Here is an 8,822-nt window from a genome sequence, read left to right as displayed (position 1 = left end):
CTTTCAACGAATTGCGCCGTCTCCTTACGTCGCCTCCTATACTGCGACACTTCGACCGCTCTGCACCCACTGAGATCCACACGGACGCCAGCGGGGCCGGGTTATGCTCAACGAAAAGATGGGTTTGAAGAGTACGTCATTGCCTATGCAAGCCGAACTCTTACCAAAGCCGATGGAAACTATTCTGTCACTGAAAAAGAATGTCTTCTCATAATTTGGGGCCCTAGAGAAATTTCGTCCTTACGTGTACGAGCGCCCATTTGACGTAGTGACCAACCACGACGCCCTGTGCTGGTTGTCGTCACTGAAAGATCCACGTGGTCGCCTCGCTCGATGAGCATTGCGCCTCCAGGAATACGGCATCCGCGTCGTGTATCGCTCTGGCCGGAAACATTCAGATGCAGATGCCCTCTCCCGTTCGCCCCTGCCTCCCAACCCTGTCTGCTTCACAAATACTACCTGCGATACCACCGCTCTCGCCATCTGTACATGCCATCTGAGCTGCGCAAGGACCCGTGGGTGGCTTCCATTCTGGAGTTTCAGTCTGGCCGGACTTCTTCTCCCACTTCTCGGACGTTGCGGCGGCAGGCTGAGCACTTCACCACTCGGGAAGACGTGCTGTGCCGCCGGAATTACACCCCCGGCGGCCGTAAGTAGCTCCTCGTCATTTCCCGCCACCTGCGCTCCGAAATGTGCTCCGCTTTCCACGACGTGCAATGTGGCCACGCAGGTTTCCTGAAGACGTATTCACGTATTAGGCGCGGTACTACTGGCGTGGCATGCACCGTTTTGTTCGACAGTATGTCCCGTCATGTTCCACGTGCCAGCGACGCAAAACTCTTCCTCAACACGCCGCCGGCACCTTATTTCCTCTGCCATGCCCTGCCCGACCATTTGACCGCGTCGGCATCGACATCTACGGTCTCCTTCCTAGCACGCCAGACGGTAACCGTTGGATAATCGTTGCCGTCGATCACCTCACACGGTATGCCGAAACTTCATCTCTTTCGTCGTCCACAGCCAAAGACGTTGCCACTTTCATTCTTCCCAATCTTGTCCTTCGTCATGGAGCTCCTCGTGAGTTGCTGAGTGACCATGGCCAGGTGTTGCTCTCCGACGTTATCGCAGCATTTCTTCGTGAATGCCGCTTCCTCCACCGCACCACCAATGCCTATCATCCACAGACATACGGGATGACAGAACGTTTTAACCGAACCCTGGGCGACATGCTTGCTATGTACGTCTCGTCAGACCACTTCAATTGGGACCGAGTGCTACCTTTTGTTACGTTCGCTGACAACACCGCCATTCAAAGCACAACTGGATTCTCCCCTTTCTTTCTCTTTCACAGACGCGAACCTTCTTGCACCATGGACACTATTGTTTTATACCCACCCGACGCCTCAGAGTTCACGACTCTATCGATCAAGCTGCTACATCGGCTGAGGAATGCCGCCAGCTTGCACGTTCATTCACGTCACAAGACCAGTGGCGCCAGAAGCAACACCACGATGCATCCGCTACAACTATGCGCTATGCTTCTGGCTCACTAGTCTGTCTGCGTGTCCAGTCCACAACACCTGGCCTTTAAACGAAGCTGGTTTCCAAGTACCAGGGTCCATATCGTGTACTTAACTAAACATGTCCGGTGAACTACCTCATCGAGCTGTTAGAACAGTCTTCTGACCATCGTCGTCGCGGCCAAGAAATTGTCCACGCGTCCCGACTCAAGCAGTGCTACGATACCCCTGTGTTTTCTTGCCCCTAGGTCGCCAGAATGGCTCCTTATTCAGCGGGGGCTAATTGTACTGAAGACGAATGACCGCGCTTCGATGTCTGGGAAAAGAAGACGACGATGGGCGGTGGTTGTTGTTGACGCTCCAGCTCGTGCTCGCCAGTAACCAGACCTGCCTTTCGAATAGCCTTCCGCAACGCACCGTCCAGGACTGCTTGAAGATCAACACCCCCGCTTTAATATATATATATTATTACGATACCATCTAGAGATGCTAAAGAGACGAGCCGCCGCGAGAAAGACGATGAAGTGTGTCTGGGCTTTTGGCTCGAGCAAGGTGTCGGCCTGGCGGTTTTGGTTCCAGTGTAAGTATATTGTAAATAGCTTCTTTCGTGTGTGTCTTTCCACACGTAACATTCTGGTGGAGGATTGCGATCCCCGTCCTCGCCACGGAACTCCGAAGTGGTCGGTACATCGAGCTTGTCACCATGCCTCCCGGTGACGAGACCACATCTGCAACGGCTTCGGCTCGTCCGCCTGCTCCAATCGTCACGGTTGCCCAACATCGCGACCCCGGTGTTTTCTCTGGCCTGGAGGGACAGGACGTTGACGAATGGATCAAGCTATATGAATACGCCAGTGCTAATAACAGGTAATAATAGACGAGCCGCCGCGAGAAAGGCTCTTGCGTCTCGTGTTCAGACATCTACGGAGCCCTACGTTTCCTACATCCTCGACGTTTTGGCTCTATGCCGCAAAACTGACGACACCATGTCTGAAGCAGATAAAGTGGCACATGTGCTAAAGGGCATCGCCGACGACGCTTTCCATTTGCTTGTTTTCGGCAACGTGTCGACTATCGACGCCATTATAAAAGAATGCCGTCGCCTTGAACAGGCTAAGAGCCGCCGTATCACACACCACATCACGCGGCTACCAAACACTGCTGCTACGTCGACATGTGAGGGCCGCCTGCGTCAGACGACCACCTGTGACGACATAACCCGTATTGTTCGCCGCGAGCTCGAGGCCACCAGTTCGCCAGCCTTCTCCGCGACGCCTCCCGATCCGCCTGCAACCACGATTGCCATGATTCAGGCCGTCGTCAGGCAGGAATTTGAGCACATGGGTTTAAACTCCGTGTGTTCAACGGCTCAACCCAGCGTTCATCAGTTCTCTAGCGGCCCTCCTCGTCCCCGGCCGTCCTTTTCTGCTCCATACCGCAACCCGTCCGAATGGCGTACCCCTGATGACAAGCCGATCTGCTTCCACTGCTGTCGCATCGGCCACGTCGCTCGTCACTGCCGCAACCGATGGCCACCACGTACTCGGACGTACGCCGACGCTTATTCCCGTACCTTTCGACCTACTGTTCCCTATGCTACCCGCCACGAACCCGCTGCCGCTGACGCCCCATCTCCGAACCTTCGCTACAGCCGCTCGCCCTCACCTCGACGCCATCAGTCTCGTTCGCCCCAACCCCGCCGCTTTTCTTCGCCGCCCATCACCTCCCGGATCCAGCCGAAAAACTAACCACTGCAGCTTCTGGAGGTGAAGCTGCGTTGTCGACCCTGCCCTCAAATCCTCTGCTCACGTTGCCTACGAATCAAAACCTTCTTGACGTTGACGTTGACGGCTGTTCTGTCACTGCGCTGATCGATACAGGAGCCCATATTTCTATTATGAGTGCTGCCTTCCGACGACGACTCAGAAAGCTCCTCACCCCAGCGTCGGCACGTGTCGTCCGCGTTGCTGATGGAGGTACTGTCCGTATCGTCGGCATGTGTACGGCACGTGTCAGCATCGCCGGCCGCCACACTCCTGTCCTCTTCACCGTGCTTGCTCATTGCCCCCACGACCTAATTCTCGGCCTCGATTTTCTCTCTCCGCATTCTGCTCTTATTGACTGCTCTGCCAGTACCCTTCGCCTTGAGTTTCCGCTTCTCGCAGAACCTCCTGATGTACCCCAGTGCCGCTTACGCCCCACCGGCTTTATTCGCCTGCCACCAAAGTCATTAGCCTATATTGAACTGATGTCTTCCCCACCTGTTCCTGATGGCGAGTACCTCGTCACTCCTCTGCCCGACATTCCACTGCAGTATGACGTCACCGTGCCGCACAGTATTCTTACTATTACTGATAACTGCACTCGCATGCCTATCTTTAACTTTGGATTGGCAAAGCAAATTCTCCCGCAAGGTATTTGCCTTGCCAACGTTGATTTTCTCGCCGACCATCAAGTGGCAGCTTTATCAGCCGATGGTTCTTCCGAACATGGCGGGCCCCTCGCACCAGCCTCGAGCGCCGATCCCAACATAAAGAAAATGGTTGCGGCAGACCTGTCCTCTACGCAGGCTGAAGACCTTTGCCAAGTGTTATCGTCGTACCGAGATATTTTCGACTTTGACGATCGCCCTTTAGGCCAGACACTCGCGGTCAAGCATCGGATTCCTACTGGCGATGCTACGCCTATTCACCGACGACCGTATCGAGTTTCTGCGTCGGAACGCCAAATAATTCAAAAAGAAGTAAACAAAATGCTAGACAAAGACATCATTGAGCCTTCTTCGAGTCCCTGGGCGTCACCTGTGGTGTTGGTTAAGAAGGACGGCACGTGGCGCTTCTGTGTAGACTACCGCCATTTGAACAAAATTACTAAGAAGGACGTCTACCCGCTCCCACGTATCGACGACGCCCTTGACTGCCTTCATGGTTCCAGCTATTTCTCTTCTATTGATCTTCGCTCTGGATACTGGCAGATTGCTGTTGACGATATGGACAGAGAAAAAACCGCGTTCATAACACCTGATGGCCTATACCAACTTAAAGTAATGCCGTTTGGATTATGCAATGCCCCTGCCACATTTGAGCGTATGATGGACTCCTTGCTCCAGGGTTTTAAATGGTCCACGTGTCTTTGTTACCTCGACGACGTCATCGTATTCTCGCCAACGTTCGACACTCACCTTGAGCGTCTAACAACTATACTTGATGTATTTCGAAAGGCGAAGCTGCAACTGAACTCGTCCAAATGTCGTTTTGGCCGCCGCCAAATTACGGTTCTGGGCCATCTCGTCGACGCTTCCGGAGTACAGCCTGATCCCGACAAAACTCGTGCTGTCCGAGACTTCCCGGTTCCGAAGACAGCCGCAGACGTTCGCAGTTTTGTTGGGCTATGCTCGTACTTTCGTCGTTTTGTTCATGATTTTGCGGCAATTGCTAGACCCCTCACTAATCTGTTGAAGAAAGGAGTACAGTTTTCGTGGGGTACTTCAGCAGCCACCGCCTTCTCTCGTCTCGTCACTCTTCTCACCTCACCACCCATTCTCGCCCACTTCGACCCTGATGCACCTACAGAATTGCGTACAGATGCCAGCGGTCATGGCGTAGGTGCCGTCTTAGCCCAACGTCAGCGTGGCCAGGATCGCGTTATTGCTTACGCAAGCCGCCTCCTATCACCATCGGAGCGCAACTATTCCATTACGGAAAGAGAATGCCTTGCTGTAGTCTGGGCAGTTGCGAAGTTCCGGCCTTACCTTTACGGCAGGCGCGTAGCCAGGGGGGGGGGAGGGGGGGCTGATGGGGCTTCAGCCCCCCCCCCCCCCCCCGAAATTTTTTCGTGCGGGCATGCACCACCGACCAAAACTACCACCGACGCCGGCAATCATTCTGGATTTTGTCTACAATGTCTTTTTCACGCTCGAAAAGACATTTTGGCGCGAACATTGCGAACTGGGGCTGGATTTCGTGACAACGCCCTTGCACCTGGAGTCACGTAACGTAAGGAGCCCCAGCCGAGCACAAAGTTTCAAGGGCTTTTCGATAGCGAGCGGGCGCGTCGCGGCATCTCGCAGCGGTCCCGGAATCTACGGAGCACATGGATTTCAATTCCGAAACTTGATGGGTGTAAAGTTCTCATAAACTTCTGACGCGAAAGATGCACTGACATTTCCAAAGGCGTGCTTCCGATTTTTAATTCTGGAACTTTATGTGTTTAATGTTCTTATAAACTTGGGCCAACGTGCGCGCACTCGAACCCGCGTGTACTAGCCGTTCCAGAAATGGAAGCACGCGCTCGCAATCTTCCATATACTCGAAAATATTAAATATAACCATGACTGTTAGCTGGCATCTGATAATTTCCTCCAAACATTTTCAGGAAACGCGCCCAATGTGATCGATCAGCTGGACCAGGGCAGGCAAAGTAAAATAAGAGAAAACAGAAGAAAGTTAACGGCCTATTAAATTTGAGACAGTTCTTTTTTGCGGGCGGTAAGGTCTGGCTCTCCGTGGCGATAGGGGCACTGGTCCTATGGATTTAAGCAACGCCCCCGCTGAAAATACTGGTATTTCCAGTGCGCTTCTTCGCATGCGAGCTGATTGTGGAGATACATATCTGAAGAACCATTTGGAAAGTTGCAACAGTAATGCCTCGTATTTAAACCAGATGTACAAAAACAAGTTATATAAATTTGTGGTGAAATTATCAAAGAAAGCCTAGATGCAAAAGTGAACGCTGCAGGCTGCTTCTCCGTACTTGCTGACGAAACGACGGATATTGCTGGAATCGAATAGCATACTCTTTGTGCAAGGTACCTAAACAAGGATGTCAACCATATCGAAGAAGTGTTTTTAGGTTTTAGCACAGAAATAGATGCCCTCTCTCATTGAGACTGCAGGTTATATGAGCATGTGTACAAGAGAGAGAGAGAAAAAAGGTAAAGGAAAGACAGGGAGGTTAACCAGAGGTTATCTCCGGTTGGCTACCCTGTACCGGGGGAGGGGTAAAGGGATGCGATAGCAGAGAGAGAGAAAAATAAGTGAAAATAAAGAATAAACAAAAAGGAAGGAAACAAGAAAATCACACACGCACACAAAACAGAACTGTTTCTGTGGGCACTGTCATGAAGTCCGCGAAGGCGTTTTCGTGTTGCATAGTCTGAACGTTCCGTCCTAAGTAACACAATGCAGAGTCACAATTTGTCACTGAGTCCGGTGTCTTTCAAGTAACGCAGCAGTGCCTTCAGGGCGGCTCGCGCCGTTGTTTGTGTAGGCCAGTTTCCAAGGATGTTCCTTTCTGTTATTGGGCGTTTGTCCAGTTGATCTATTGTCGCTGAGAGAGCTGCGCTCTGCGGGTTGAAACGAGGGCATTCACAAAGAAGGTGTGCGATTGTTTCGTTGCACCCGCAGGATTCAGAAAGTGGGCTATTGGCCATTCCGATACGAAAGGAGTACGCATTTGAAAATGCTATTCCAAGCCATAGACGGATTAGAAGTGTGCAGTCCCGTCGTGGAAGGTCGAATGGAATACGAAGCTGTAAATTAGGGTCCAGGTCATGAAGGCGTGCACTTGTGAAATCGGAGGAATTCCATTGCATCAATGTTAGCTCACGCGCAAGCACGGAAAGTTTTTTCGCTGCGTCGGCTCTCGAAAGAGGAATGGCAACGCAGTTGACACCGTCATGGGCAGATCGGGCCGCTGCGTCCGCTCGATCATTGCCATGTATGCCACAGTGACTAGGCAACCACTGATAAATTATATTGTGCCCTTCATGAACTATGCGATGGTGTACTTGTCTTATCTCTGCGACGAGCTGCTCATGCGATCCATGGCGCAGTACTGAGAGTAAACTCTGGAGGGCTGCCTTCCCAGCTCCCAGCTGGTTACCTGCAGCCGCTCGACATCCCGGCCGAACCCTTCCATCGTGTCGGCTTAGACCTTCTCGGCCCATTTCCGGAATCTACATCAGGAAACAAATGGGTTGCCGTCGCTGCGGACTACGCGACCCGCTACGCCATAACACGCGCTCTTCCGACCAGTTGCGCTACTGATGTTGCGGACTTCCTCCTACAAGATATCATTTTGATGCATGGTGCTCCGCGTCAAATGCTCACCGACCGCGGCCGTATGTTTTTGTCCAAAGTCATTCACGACATCATGCGTGCCTGCTCAATACAGCACAAAATTACCACCTCCTACCACCCACAAACGAACGGCCTCACTGAACGTTTGAACCGTACCCTTACAGACATGCTATCCAAATACGTTTCAACCGACCACCGTGACTGGGACCTGGCTCTACCTTACGTTACCTTTGCGTACAACTCTTCCCGTCTTGAAACTGCTGGATTTTCCCCGTTTTATCTCTTGTATGGCCGAGAACCGACGCTACCACTAGACACTGTGCTTCCGTCCACCACGGCTTCAACTAGCGATTATGCCCGTGATGCTATCGCCCGTGCTGACCATGCTCGTCAACTTGCGCGTGCTCGTCTGGAAGTGTCCCAAGACAAACAGAAGCAACGCTACGACCTCCGTCACCGTGATGTGCGTTTTGCGCCCGGCACCCTCGTGTTGCTTTGGTCACCACCGCGTAAAGTGGGCCTTTGTGAAAAACTGCTCTCCTGTTACACAGGCCCATATCGCGTGCTCCGCCAAGTGACCGATGTCACATATGAAATCGTTCTAGCCACGCCCACTACGTCCTCCGCTGGGACAACCAGTGATATTGTCCACGTCGCTCGACTCAAACCCTACACCTCTCCAAGCGCCTTAGATATTTAACTGCACCGTGACGGTGCTTTCGCCGCCGGGGGGTAGTATTGCGATACCATCTAGAGATGCTAAAGAGACGAGCCGCCGCGAGAAAGACGATGAAGTGTGTCTGGGCTTTTGGCTCGAGCAAGGTGTCGGCCTGGCGGTTTTGGTTCCAGTGTAAATATATTGTAAATAGCTTCTTTCGTGTGTGTCTTTCCACACGTAACAATATATATTGTGACGTCACAGTAAGGTCGGACCTTTATTGAGCCCGAGAGACGACACGGCGAAGAAGGGCGGCGTCCACAACCAGCCTGAACAGCCTTCGACAGTCCACGCTGATGATGATGCGCCCGCACGCGCGATGAAGATGAGGGGCACACGCATGATGATGATAATGTACAGATGATGAAGAAGTGCATAATAAATGCCCACACTAATTTCCCTCGCGCGAAAGCGGCCATCCTGGCCGCTGCCTAAAGGTACGGGGAACGCCGCGTGAAGGGATTCATACGAGAAACGTGGACCACTTCGGTAGAGCGGCAACGG

The sequence above is a fragment of the Dermacentor silvarum genome, chromosome 8, assembly GCF_013339745.2.
Source record: "Dermacentor silvarum isolate Dsil-2018 chromosome 8, BIME_Dsil_1.4, whole genome shotgun sequence".
NCBI lineage: Eukaryota > Metazoa > Arthropoda > Arachnida > Ixodida > Ixodidae > Dermacentor > Dermacentor silvarum.
Note: the sequence above shows the minus strand (reverse complement) of the source record.